A 14,656-nucleotide genomic window follows, 5' to 3' on the forward strand; every position below is an offset into this window, starting at 1 on the left:
AGCGTTGACAGCGGCTTGGGTCTGGTTCAGGTGGGGAGATGCGACTGCTGGAGTTCGCGGCTGCTGGGGTCGGCAATGATGGTCGCGGGGGTGAGTTCGTTTGAAGAGAGAAGGAAGAGAGAGGGCTGGAGATAAATAATAGAAGACAGTGGAGAGATGGGGATGAGTTGATTGGAGAGAGAGAGGGAGTGGATTATTTTAAGAGGGTGAGGGAAACGTGAGGGGACATATGGGAGTGGGGTGCGGGAATCTAAGGAGGAAATTAAGGAGGAAAGAATGGAAATGGGGTAGGGGAAATTGAGAGAATCATGGAACGTGATTATGGAAGAAATAACGAAATGAAAAACAAATTCCGCCCTCGGAATTAAAATAAGAAAGAACCTAAGGACAGATATGGAACAATATCCATAAACAGAGGAGACATGAAACAAGAAATAGTGGGAAGCTCAAGAGTCAAAGAGTGATAAGATAGGGACGCAACAAAATCTATCAAGGAAATGGAATAAGGGCTCACGAATAGTCTTATGGATGAAATATGATATGTATCTAAATTGTCTACCATATTCTTACTAGTGAGGACTCGGGACCGTAACCTGCATGGGCCACCAAAAAAACCTGTCACGCCCCGCTTCCCAAAATACTCGGGAACCGGAACGTGAACAAGCCCGCGACGTATTAGATTGAGAAGAAATCTACTCTACTTTTTTTTTCTTTTCTTCTCAATCCAATACGCTAAGCGTCTGAAAATAAGTACAATACGAAGTCACAGGTCCCCGATCACACATAGCAAGAATATAAAGACAACCCAGAATAAAAATAGACATATCATTAATGGTAAATCATCTCAGACATAATATGCAGGCCAACATGCCCATATACAAAGCTATCTGAACAAATGAGTGCTGAGGAGATACAAAAATACATCGATCAATGAAAAAGAAAGAACAACAAAAATAAACAAAAACCATCGAACAACTGGAGGGAATAACTAAACTTCGACTTCTTCTTCTGCTTCATCTACAAGGCACTCCTGCTGAGAATCTTCTGGCTCCTGTTGAACCTGTTCTTCTCCTAAGTCTGACGTACACCAGAGAAAACAGGTGTATGTCAGGTGCATGGCGCACGGCAAGACCCGACCCCACAAAGAAAATAGAACGAACGAAAATCCAATACAAAAACGATACGATAACAAAAACAACAAAAGAACGTGCAACTGAAATCCACAAATCAACATGAAAATACTACTAACGAGATCATGTAGCTAGCGATCAGTCTAATCATCTAAGAAAACAAGGTCATACACTAGATGAAATTAATACTTAAAAATCTACAACTCGAGACGTAGTACGTCGAGCGAAATAATCCAAACAAGGAAACCCTCATGTATATACCATATGTCTCAAATTGTAGATAACTAAATATTAACTCCAATCTATGTATGAAAAGAACACAACTAGCCATCCTATCACAACTCACTGGTCACTATCTCACACAGAGCCAAAGTTCACATTATCGGATATCTGGTTAACCATATCTCACTAGAACCTCAGACCCGCCCATGTATATAATCGGGTCCCCGTAAAGTCGTCCGGGGGCCGCCTTCAAGTCAAGTATTGGCCCTCTGGCCCATGTATATAACACTCACGATATCACGATAACAAGAAAGCGCTGTGCCCGTTTATATACATGCTATATTCTCTGTCCAATTCCCCTTTATAACCCCATGTTTGTCATATTAATTAAGCAACTGTACATGAAATATTATGCACTAGCCACGGAGTTACCGTGGAACGACTTCTGTAAAACTATGAACATAACCGTGACTCGTAACACGTCCGATCAAGAGTGCATCGTCTAGTCAATGCTATAATAATAATAATAATCAAGGAAACCTCATACCGGGATATCGATATCAAGGGTACAGCCATGCCGTGAAAGCACGCTTATAAATCATACTTTTAACAGGAGTCGTGGGACTCCTCACATCGGGATATCGATGTCAAGCGAGTATAGCCATGCTTTGAAGCACGCTTATAAATCATACTTTTAACAGAAATCGTCTTCATGTACAGTGCATACAAGTATTGTTATTAGAAGTAGAACATATATTGTTATTTATAAAAGAAGCGGTATCATTTTGTATGTTCTCTACTTCTAACATGGCATTATTTTTAACATGAGATAAGCTAGTGATGGATGAGGTTAATTTTTTATTTTTCAAATTTAACATATCATTGTTTTCTTTAAGCATTATATTTTCATTTTCAATGATGTCAAATTTGGACACTAGCTTCTCATGATCGGATTTCAATTCTACATGCTTGCTTTTAAGATCAATAAAATTATTTTGTAATTTTGTATAGGCATGCAATAATTTCTCATATGCACAAGCGAGTTCATTGATGGATATATCACTTTCGGATTCCGAATCGCTTACCACACTAGGGCTATCGCCTAGTGGCCGTGTGCATGATGATGCTCCACACTCACTTGAAGAACAATCCTCCAAACTACGTCGGATTTCCTCCAAGTTGCCTTGATGTGCTTCTATGAATTTCCATAAATTGTAAGCACTATCAAAATGAACAAATTTGTTAGAAAATGATGAGTCAAAGGCATTAAGCAAATACTCTAACAAAAACTTGTTCATATTAAACATTTTCTTATCATGATCGCTCCACTTGGATTTCTCCAATGTGGGCACAATATAAGCACAATCAATAATTTTCCATAAGTCAATATTTCTAGATTCAACAAATAGTTTAAATCTAGAAGCCCATTGTGCATAGGGAAAATTAATGAATTTAGGAGCAACATTGGATTTATAGCCTAAACAAAATACATTCATATTCAAGATATATATATGAACATATGCAAGCAAGACAAATGCAATCATAACTAGATTAGCACAAATAAGATAACTTGGATCTTTAACTCAAGGTGGTTAGACCTTAAATCAAAGAGCACCAAGCTCTGATACCAATTGTTAGACCCTAGAGGGGGGGTGATTAGGGTCTTATGCTAATCTAATCCGATTAAATGCCAATTAAAACTAATTAATAAGTTATCCTAGCAAGTATAAAATACAACAAGATACGTAAGCTAGGATAAGCAATATGAACAAATGAATATATCCTATCAATGAGATATTACAAATATATGAGCAAGGATATATGAACTAACACAAGGGTAAAATAAACAATCTACACAAGTGATAGGGTAATATGATGAGCAATACACAAAGGCGATATAAGATATGAAAACAAGAATAAGAACGCCAATGCAATCACAAACAAAACGATATGTTTACGAGGTTCGGTCCCCACGACCTACGTCCCCGCTCCTCACCTCGAGGAGATCTCCACTATCACAACCGGGTTTTCTACGTTCACCCGAACAACGTTTACACCTCACAATACAATCACTATGTAATCACACCTCACACACTAAGTGTTGGTCCTAGCCCGTGTCCTCCTCCTCAAGTGCTCGGTTACAACCTCTCCCTAGGCACGTCAACCGACGCCACTCCTCTTGGATTCGACCCCGTCTCTCACCACACACTTCTCTCGGTGTACAAGTGTATTACAAGTGAATCCTCACAATAAGCACAATATACATCAAATGATTTGTTCTCTAAACAAGGTGAGAACTCAATTAAGCACAACTCTAAGTCACTAATCTCACAACCCAAAATTATACTATGAATGTAAATACAATAAGCTCAATAGGTTGTGTGTGAACAGAGAGTATCAATAAAACAATTTAAACTCAATAAACAATTTAAACTCAATATAAAAATCTAGCTTATGGAAATTAAGATCAAAACAATAAATAGCTAGAATTGAGTTTAAGGAAAACTTCTCTATAGATCAAGAGTGAGAGAGAGATGAGTTGAATGCCCAAACACCAAAGGATGATCTCCTCTTTGCTCTTGTGCAATTTAGGGAGAAGAGTTGGATGCCCAAACACCAATAGATGATCTCCTCAAGTTCTTGTGAAATTGATTCCTCAAAACAAACTCTCAATTTGCTTAAAAGCTTTTTAAACCAAACTTAAACAAAACCTTAAACAAGTTTAAACCCTTGTTAAACTATTTTAAAACATTCTCTTAGATATATTAAAACTGAGGTATAAGGGGGTATTTATAGCCTCCCAATACCTCAAACAAAAGCCCAAACCAAAAGACCAAAAACCCCTCCAACGGTTACAAAAAACTAGCCGTTATAGGCATTCTGGGCGCTGGTCGGTCGACCGACCATTTTTTCGGTCGACCGCTCGCACTGTACAAACCTGAAAAAAGCTCCAGAGACATTTCCGGTCGACCGGAGTACTGTAGTAGTGCGCAGATATTTTGTAAAATCAATTTAAAATAGTAAATGAACTCCAAAAATTATGAAATTTTGTGGGAATGTTCTAGAAATGTAGAATAACATGTCAGAGAAAGAATTTATGAAAAATCTTTTCCCATTTGAGAGAAATAAATGTTTGAACACAAAAATACAGTTTCTGAAAATCTGCTGTGATACACGATTTTGTAAAATCAATTAGGCATAGTAAATCAACTCCAAAAATAGTAAAAACTGGAGGAAAGTTTATAAACATGTAGATAAACATGTCAGAGAAAGAAGATTTCAAATATCACTTCCCATTTGTGAAAACTCATCAGTTTTGTAAAACATGCACGAACATGTGCACGAACGAAAACGTGAATTTGTAAATTCCTTTAAACATAACAAATCAATTTCAAACTTGATAAAACTTTGAGAAATGTTTGCAAATAATATTTTGAGCATGTTACAAAAAGAATTTTCCAATTTGCATTTCCCAATTATGAAATCTCATTATTTTGCAAAAGTGTTCAAAACATGAAAAAAGTGATATACATGAAGTTTGATGTTTTGACATAAACAATGTTTTGAAACTTTGCACAATGATTATATAGAATTGATAAAATATGTATATGATGATTGTTAAGTCTATAAACTGAGAATACAATATTTGAGCTTAGAAACCAAATACGTGTGTGTATATGATATTGAGCTTAGAGTATCTAACACACATAATATAAAACCTAAACTAAATATACCAAAGCTTGATCTTGATCTTCAATAGGCTTGACTTGATATATTTGCGGATGAAGCTTGAACTCGATCTTTAACTTGAATTGCATAAGCTTCACCGACATTCCGCCAACCTCCTTTGGATATGATCGTTGAAGCTCTATTCCATCCATCCTCCAACATATTGTTTGCCTAGAATAAATATAAAACACAAATGATCCATTAGCACAAACACATAAATATCATCATATAAGTGAATTATAATGAATTCAAAAGCAACAAATCAAAACACAATTTTTAAGAGAGGCAACAATTATATCAAGCTATTGAGCTTGTTCCAACTCATATAATCATTTAAGCATCCGGTAAACATGATTTGGGAATAAACACCCAATAAACCCGGAGGGTTATATAAATACACATCTCTCATCAAAATCAAAACTAATAATCATGAAAACAAAAGATTTGATAAAAGAAAAATTGTTTTCATAACCAAAAGATCTTAAAACATAATTTTCAAAACCAAGACAAAGAAAAATAAAAATACTAAAATTCTTTGTTTAAAATCAAATTTCTTTTGGTACCCAAGAACTCTTGGTACCAAACGATTTAGGGACATGACCCCTATCATTCAAGCTCAAAGCCCTAGGGTTATGAACCCATTTGGGCGCATTTAGTGCACGGGTCCGGTCATAGCAATAATTATGCAAATGACCCATTCGATTGCAATAAGTGCAATGAAGAGGATGCATTTGGTTATGTTGACCATGTGGATGTGCACGAGGAACATTTGCAAATAAAGATGGTCTTTTAAGATTATTTTGCAAATGAGAAACATTTTGAAATAATGTTGGTCTACTTGAAATATTTTGCGATTTAGAAACTTTTCGCAAATCAAAACAAAACTTGGCTAAGTGACCAACTCTACCACAAAAATCACAATGATACACATTAGCATGCTTATGATGAACAATGGGTGCATGTGTGTGTACATGTGATGAAGAAGAAGCCTTATGAGATGCACAAGAAGAATTAATATTCTTATGTTTTTGTGCATCATAGCAAAACTTAGCTAAATGGCCTTTTCGACCACAAATGGAGCATTTATAAGTTTTACTATACAAGTGTGCAAAGTGTACGGGTTTAGAAGTTGTAGTACTAGACTTTGCACCCAAGTCCATAAGTTTCTTATTATCTACAATGCATGTTTTAAGGGTTGAATCTAAAGATGATATTCGGTTTTTCACAAGATTCAATTCATCATTATGCATACAAGCATTGGAAATAGAAGTAGATGAAACATGATCATTTCTAAAAGAATTAAACTTATTTCTAATAGTTTCTACTTCTATCATGGCATTATTATTAGCATGAGTTAAGCTAGCAATAGATGAAGACATGTTATTATTTTCCAAACTTAATAACTCATTGTTTTCTTTTAAAATAGCATTCTCTTTAACAACAATATCAAGTTTGGAAGCTAGCGACTCATGATCGGATTTTAAACTAATATGCTTGCTTTTAAGATCAATAAAATTGTTTTGCAATTTTGTATAGGCATGAGATAATCTATCATATGCACAAGCGAGTTCATTGATGGATATATCACTATCGGATTCCGAATCGCTTACCACACTAGGGCTATCGCCTAGTGGCCGTGTGCATGATGATGCTCCACACTCACTTGAAGAACAATCCTCCAAACTACGTCGGATTTCCTCCAAGTTGCCTTGATGTGCTTCTATGAATTTCCATAAATTGTAAGCACTATCAAAATGAACAAATTTGTTAGAAAATGATGAGTCAAAGGCATTAAGGAAATATTCTAACAAAAGCTTGTTCATTGAAAACATTTTCTTATCATGATTGCTCCACTTGGATATCTCCAAAGTGGGCACAATATAAGCACAATCAATAACTTCCCATAAGTCGATATTTCTAGATTCAACAAATAGTTTAAATCTAGAAGCCCATTGTGCATAGGGGAAATTAATGAATTTAGGAGCAATATTTGATTCATAGCCTAAACGAAATATATTCATATTCATGATATATATGTGAAAATATGCAAGCAAGACTAATGTAATCATAACTAGATTAGCACAAATAAGATAACTTGGATCTTTAACTCAAGGCGGTTAGACCTTAAATCAAAGAGCACCAAGCTCTGATACCAATTGTTAGACCCTAGAGGGGGGGTGATTAGGGTCTTATGCTAATCTAATCCGATTAAATGCCAATTAAAACTAATTAATACGTTATCCTAGCAAGTATGAAATACAACAAGATATATGAGCTAGGATAAGCAATATGAATAATGAAATATATCCTATATGATGAACTATATATGCAAGGATATATAAACACAATGGTAAACAATGTAAACAAGATAGTGGATGATATAGATAATGAGCTAATGACAATGGCGATATAAGATATGAACATAAATATGAATGAACGCCAAAGCACACTCAAACAAGCAATATGATCACGGAGTTCGGACCTTCCGTCCTACGTCTCCGCTCCCCACTCCCGGGGAGAAATCCACTAACACAATCCGGTTTGGAAGCCGGAACTTCTTCTACACACTCGGTTTTCTAGCTAACCGAAAACTCTACAACTCACACTCTTGCAATCACACTCTACACCCACTAAGTGTTGGACCTAGCCGTGTCTCCCTCAAGTGCTCGGTTACAACCTCTCCCTAGGCACGTCAACCGACGCCACTCCTCTTGGGACGATCCCCGACTCTCACCACACACTCCTCACTCGGTGTACAAGTGTATTACAAAGTGATTCTCACAATAAGCACAATATAACAAATGATTGTTCTCTCTAACAAGATGAGAACTCAATTAAGCTCACTCTCAATGTCACAAACCCACAACCCTAAATTATACTATGAATGTAAATACAATAAGCTCAATGGTTGTGTGTGTACAATGAGATAAATAAAATAATTAAACTCAATATAGAAATATAGCCTATGGAAATTTAGATCAAAACAATAAATAGCTAGAATTGAGTTTAAGGAAAACTTCTCTATAGATCAAGAGTGAGAGAGAGATGAGTTGAATGCCCAAACACCAAATGATGATCTCCTCTTTGCTCTTGTGAAATTTGCTTCACAAACTAAAACCCTTAATTGCTTAAAAGCTTTTTAAACCAAACTTAAACAAAACCTTAAACAAGTTTAAACCCTTGTTAAACTATTTTTTAAAATAATCTCTTGGAGAGCTTGAGAGTTGAAGACAATGGGTATTTATACCCTCTCACAACTCAGCCAAAAACTACCCAAGAAAAGGACAAAAAGACCCAGAGAAAATCGGCTCAGAAAAGAGCCGTTAGAAAGCAACGGTCACATAGTCGGTCGACCGGAAATATCGTCGGTCGACCGCGATGAAGATCCCAACCTGGGAATCGAGCAGAAACAGCGTCGGTCGACCGTACCGGTCGACCGGAGGAAATTTCGGTCGACCGACCAAAATTTCGGTCGACCGGATTACTGTAGCAATGCACAGCAATTTTGTAAAATCAATTTAAATAGTAAATGAACTCCAAAAATTATGAAATTTTGTGGGAATGTTCTAGACATGTAGATTAACATGTCAGAGAAAGAATTTCTGAAAAATATTTTCCCAGTTGAGAGAAATAAATGTTTGAACACAAAAATACAGTTTCTGAAAATCTGCTGTGATACACGATTTTGTAAAATCAATTAGGCATAGTAAATCAACTCCAAAAATAGTAAAAACTGGAGGAAAGTTTATAAACATGTAGATAAACATGTCAGAGAAAGAATATTTCAAATATCACTTCCCATTTGTAAAAACTCATCAGTTTTGTAAAACATGCACGAACATGTGCACGAACGAAAACGTGAATTTGTAAATTCCTTTAAACATAACAAATCAATTTCAAACTTGATAAAACTTTGAGAAATGTTTGCAAATAATATTTTGAGCATGTTACAAAAAGAATTTTCCAATTTACATTTCCCAATTGTGAAATCTCATTATTTTGCAAAAGTATTCAAAACATGAAAAACCCAAAACCATGCATGTATATATATAACTATATATATACATAGAAACCAAATACGTGTGTGTATATGATATTGAGCTTAAGGTACTTAACACACATAATATAAAACCTAAACTAGATTACCCAAGCTTGATCTTGATCTTCATTGTAGCTCAACTTGGTACACATGCGGATGAAGCTTGAACTTGATCTTTAACTATGAATTGCATGTTGCTTCACTCCACAATTCCGCCAACCTCCATTTGATATCGTCGTTATGGCGCAATCCATCCATCCTCCAACTACGTTGTTTGTCTACAATACATAGGAATGCACAAACACTAGACAAAACGTGTGCAAACTTAGAATAATCATCTATAAAAGTAATAAAATATTCTTTATTACTATAAGTTTTGACACTTAGGGGACCACAAATATCCGAGTGCATCAACCCTAAAAGTTCATTGGCTCTCTATCCGCCAATAAAAGGTTTTCTAGTCATTTTACCAGTTAAACAATATTCACATGGTGACAATTGAACATTAGATAGTGCAGGAAGCAAGTTCATTCTGATAATTTCTTTTATTTTTGAAATACTAGCATGTCCTAATCTAGAATGTCATAACTCAGACTCAGAAGTATAACATGACAAGTAGTTCAAATTCAAAATTTTATTATCCGAATTATTACAAACTACTGGAAGAATGCATAATTCATGCTCGGGCACATATTTTTCCATAGCATATACTTTATTATTCTTGCCTATAGAAACCCTTTTATTATAGAACCTGATTTCCAATCATTTCTTCATCAATCTGGGAACAGAGATCAGATTACGCCGAATTCCTGGCGCATAGAACACATCTTTGAGGACAAGAATAATGTCCCTAAGATCCAATCTATATGAACCAATACCTTCTACATCGAGATATGTATTATTTCCCATATAGATTCTCTGTTCTCCTTTCTTAAGCTCGGTGAATTCTATGACTCCTTTCTTGTCCTTTGCGATATGCCTAGTCGCACCGGAGTCGATCCACCAACCACTGATATCCGTCATCACAGCATTACATTCCGTCACATCGACGAATTCTCTTTTGCTAGTACCCCCTTGTTCTGGATGCTTATAGGCTCCCTTATTCTCCTGCTTTTCACCTTGTGGGCAATTTGGGCTTGAAATGCCCGAACTTTCCATAATTGTAGCAGGCTCCGCGGAGTATTTTCTTTCTCTTGAATTGCTGTGACTTCGGTCCTCGCGATTGTGGTTTACTAGGACCAGGGTTTTTATAGCTTCCAGTATTATGCCTCTGGCGGACATAATTCAGCTCCTGCTGCACCATATTCAGTTCTGGTTCCTTCCTACTGGCTATTAAGTCTTGTTCTATCGCTAGGTGCATAGGAAGATCAATGACAGACTTGATGACAGGATTCATTCTTAACGTGGTGGAAGCCACAACAAGTGAAGGGGGAAGACTATTCAAAATGGTTGCCACTTGCATTCTTTCCAGGATTTCGGTCCCAGCAGTGGATAAGTCATTAGCCATGACAATCATTTTATTTATATGTTCTACGACATTGTCTCCCTCTTGCATACGACAAGAATTATACTTATGCAAGAGGAGTTAAATGTTAACTTCATAAGCAGTGTCGTATTTTTCTTTTATTGCATTCCACATGTCCATGGAAGTTTTATAAGTTTCAAAAACTTTGATTAAATTATCTTTCATGAACATGAGCATAAGACTTTTCGCCTTTTTTTCTTTCGACTTCCACTGCTCAAACCCTTTCTTTTCTTCAGGTGTTGATTTATCAGTAATGGTTGGAGCAGTGATTTCGATTATATCATCAATGTTGTCATGAATAAGAGCATATCCTATTTTTCTATGCCACATATCATAATTATTGCCATTAAATTTATTAATTTTTTCTAGTTCTGATAGAACAAGTTTACTAGCCATTCGGTAGAGAACTAAAACTAAAATTAATTTTAAAATATGTGTAAGGTTGATATTTTGACAATTATACTAAATAAAGTTAGATAAATCAATAAATTAATTAAAATGAACCTGATTTTTGTGAGTTGATGAAAGAGGCTCCAATTTGAGCGAGATTATCACTCAGCGAAGTTGATTGGATCAGCACTTGTCGAAGTTTTGTCGTCGTTTCTGACCGGATTTGGAGATGATTTGTTGCTGTCGTTGGATTCCACTGGATCAAGACAACTACAACTGACTGATTTTTTTAATGGAAATGGCTCTGCTTATCAAATAAAAGGAATTGAGGGGCTGCAAATGTAGGAAAGTGGGCCTGTTAATGTGGGCTTTTTAAGTATAAAATGGACAGATCAAAAGGTGAAAACAATGTGAATGTGGGCTTTGAAAAATAAAATGGTTGGGTTGCTTTGTAATTGGGCCTCATGAAAACTTGGGACTTGGGAGGGCACAGTTCTCATCTCTTGAAGTGGAGGGCACCGGTTCAGTTCAAACTCCTTCACAGTGGCAACGATAAGAAAAAACAGATCCAGAACCTAGGGCAAAGGGTTGACGGCGAAACCTCCGATGTCGTCGACTGATGGCGGAACCTGATGATACCATGATCCTTTCTCCAGTGATTTGATCTCCTCCAGCAGCCATCGAAGTCGCAACGTTGTCGTCGTCGATCGTCGATTAAGGCAGTCGTTGTCGATGGCGGCGTGATGGGAGTTGAGGATCGAGGCTCTGATACCAGTGTTTGAAGCACAGAGAAAAGAAAAGATGATATCTTTGAGGGGGGCTCCGGTAACAGGTTAGGAGTTTGCTTTTTTTTTCTTTTTTGTTGTAATTTCTCATGGAGATTAATCCTCTATTTATAGGCCGAAATCTCATCATCTCCATCCCCCCTCAAACTGCATCTGAGAGATTTCCTCTCAACAAACCCCATATCCCACATTTCTCTCCACTTGAGAAGGGTTGATTTGGTCACACAAGACCAAGTCAGACTAACACATATACATCCCAAAAAACTGTAGTGTTTTACAAACACAGTTTGGTGTTTGAACTCCTATGTTGTTGAAGTACTAAATAAATAATAATAATAATAACGAAAAACGAAACCTACTGGGTTAATTCCTAACAGATTCATCATTATATAATTTACTGCAAAAAGAATCAAATAACAATGATAGGGTTTTCTATGTAGTATCTCTTTTCGTACATATTTGCAAAACTATACCCAAAATCTCACTATTTGCAAAACTAGTCCCTAAATATCACTATCTGAAAAACTAGCTCCCAGAGCATTAACTTTAAGGGACAACCCCAACATCACATATCATCAACTTTGGTAGATATGAGGAGTAAAAATTTGTATACCAGTCAACTTACCTGCAGATCATAATTGAAACGAAAAAACTTGGGAAAAACCAAGTATTATCTCGACCTACAGATCGAGCATGTTCCTAAAGAAATATTGGTATACCAGTCAACTTACCTGAAGAAGGTCATGGAGAGATTTTAAATGAATAAATCTCATGAACTTAGCACACTAATGGTTGTTAAATCCCTTGAAGTGGATAAAGACTCATACAAACCTAAAGAAGACAATGAGGCTATTTTAGGACCCTAAATCCCGTATTTGAGTATGCTATTGAAGCACTTTGTAAATTGCACTATGCCTGATATTGCATTTATGTTACACTTGCTAGCAAGAATTTGTGCATCTCCTGAAAGGAGATATTGAAATAATGTTAAATATATCCTCTGGTATCTTCAAGAGATCTTTGTTTATTCTATAAAAAAAAAATCAAAATATGACATTGGTGGGCTATTCTGATGTTGGTCATATGCCTGATCCCCATATTGCCAAATCTCTGACTGATTATGTTTTTCTCTGTAGTGGTACTGTTATTTCTTGGAGGTCTATTAAGCAGACAATGTTTACTAGTTGAAACCACTCAGAAATTGTTCCTCTATATGTGCCCCATGCGAACGTGTAAGGTTCAAATCGCTGATAAAACACATTTGATGATCGTGTGGCATATTAAATGAGGATATTACCCCCGTTGTCTTTTCTATGGACAATGTAATTTGTGTTGCATAAATGAGATGTGGAAAATTTTTATCCACTTGCGCTCGAAAATAACAATGAAATTAACATAGATAAGTTCGCTCTAAGTAGTGACAATCTAGACAATTTGATCACCAAAACCCTTAATACATCAACTTTTAATTTTATGGTATCGTGCTTGGCCACCACGGTATGCATAGACTTGAATGTTTGTTATCTTGAGGGGGAACGAATTATTTTTCAGAATAATCCTGAAGATCAAACCTGAAGGCGGTGGCTGTACTCTTTTTTCCTTAGCTAAGTTTTTGTCCCACTGGGTTTTCTTACCCAAAGGTTTTTAACGAGGCGGCTAATGAAACACAAGTTTGGATCCTGAAGATCTATAGTTGTACTCTTTTTTCCTTTGCTAAGTTTTTGTCCTACATGAGTTTTCTTAGCGAAAGGTTTTTAACGAGACAACTGATGTAACAAAAATAATGTATGTATGTCATGTACTCTTTTTCTCGACTAGTTTTTCCCACTGGGTTTTTTCTAGCGATGTTTTTAACGAGGCATTGACATCACGAAGTAATGTCCAAGGGGGAGTGTTGAAATCTAGAAGACAAGATGAATGTGGACATTACTTGAATATGGACAATTAATTAGATGACTCTTCATTAGCTCATGTCCTTTAGTCTTCTTATTATCCATCTATATAATGTATGTCATGGACTACAAAATGTATGGAAGAATGAGGAAAATGAATAAAATGAGAATCACTTTTTTCCCTATTTCTTCTCTTGTCTATTTACATTTACATTTCATGTTTGATTCTTACTTTTGATATATATGATGTATGTAGATATAACAACAAAATTACAACAGATAGGGTTTTTATGTAGTATCTCTCTTCGTACATATTTGCAAAACTATACCCAAAATCTCACTATTTGCAAAACTAGCCCCTAAATATCACTATCTGAAAAACTAGCTCCCAGAGCATTAACTTTAAGGGACAACCCCAACATCACATATCATCAACTTTGGTAGATATGAGGAGTAAAAATTTGGCTATTCTGTCGATAGTTTTAAATTGTTTAACTTGATGACTAATGATTTCGGTGGTATTTTCTTTCCAAATTGATGATAACTTTTGCAGATATTAAGAGTTTGAGAGTAGTTCCGCAAATATGTACACTACACACGAACTTAAGAGGTATATATATATATATGAAGAAGAAAACAAAAACCATAACGATATTTATATGCCTACCAACGACAACCAAGCTCTTGAATCCGTTGCTCTGAAGAAGTGAGTTGAGTGTGTGTGGAGGAACGCACTAAAGCGTGACTTTACCAATTTATGTTCACCTTCCTTCGGTACCAGGCCGTCTACTAGTTCTGCACCTTTGGTACCCCTTGCAGTAGGGCCATTTCCACTAGCATACAAATGCCCTTGGAAGAGTTTCAGCCTCTCTCCCTCAAGGGTCGTGCTCGCGAACAACCTCCATTTTCCCGAGTACCGTTTCTATCAGAACCAGCGACCGGGT

General features: G+C 36.2%; 2 long non-coding RNA genes across 2 annotated transcripts in view; one reads left to right on the plus strand and one right to left on the minus strand.

Annotated features, from left to right (window-relative positions):
* The window catches only part of LOC109824842, a 26,047-nt gene extending 14,816 nt beyond the window's left edge, over positions 1–11,231 (minus strand). The window contains exon 1 of the long non-coding RNA XR_002242804.1: positions 11,150–11,231. This is a non-coding gene — a long non-coding RNA (uncharacterized LOC109824842). The remainder of the gene's footprint in view (positions 1–11,149) is intronic.
* LOC109824829 lies at positions 11,769–13,634 on the plus strand. The gene is made up of 2 exons (XR_002242798.1): positions 11,769–11,867; positions 12,957–13,634. It is a non-coding gene; the product is annotated as an uncharacterized LOC109824829 (long non-coding RNA).

The sequence above is a fragment of the Asparagus officinalis genome, chromosome 1, assembly GCF_001876935.1.
Source record: "Asparagus officinalis chromosome 1, Aspof.V1, whole genome shotgun sequence".
In the NCBI taxonomy this organism is placed as follows: Eukaryota; Viridiplantae; Streptophyta; class Magnoliopsida; order Asparagales; family Asparagaceae; genus Asparagus; species Asparagus officinalis.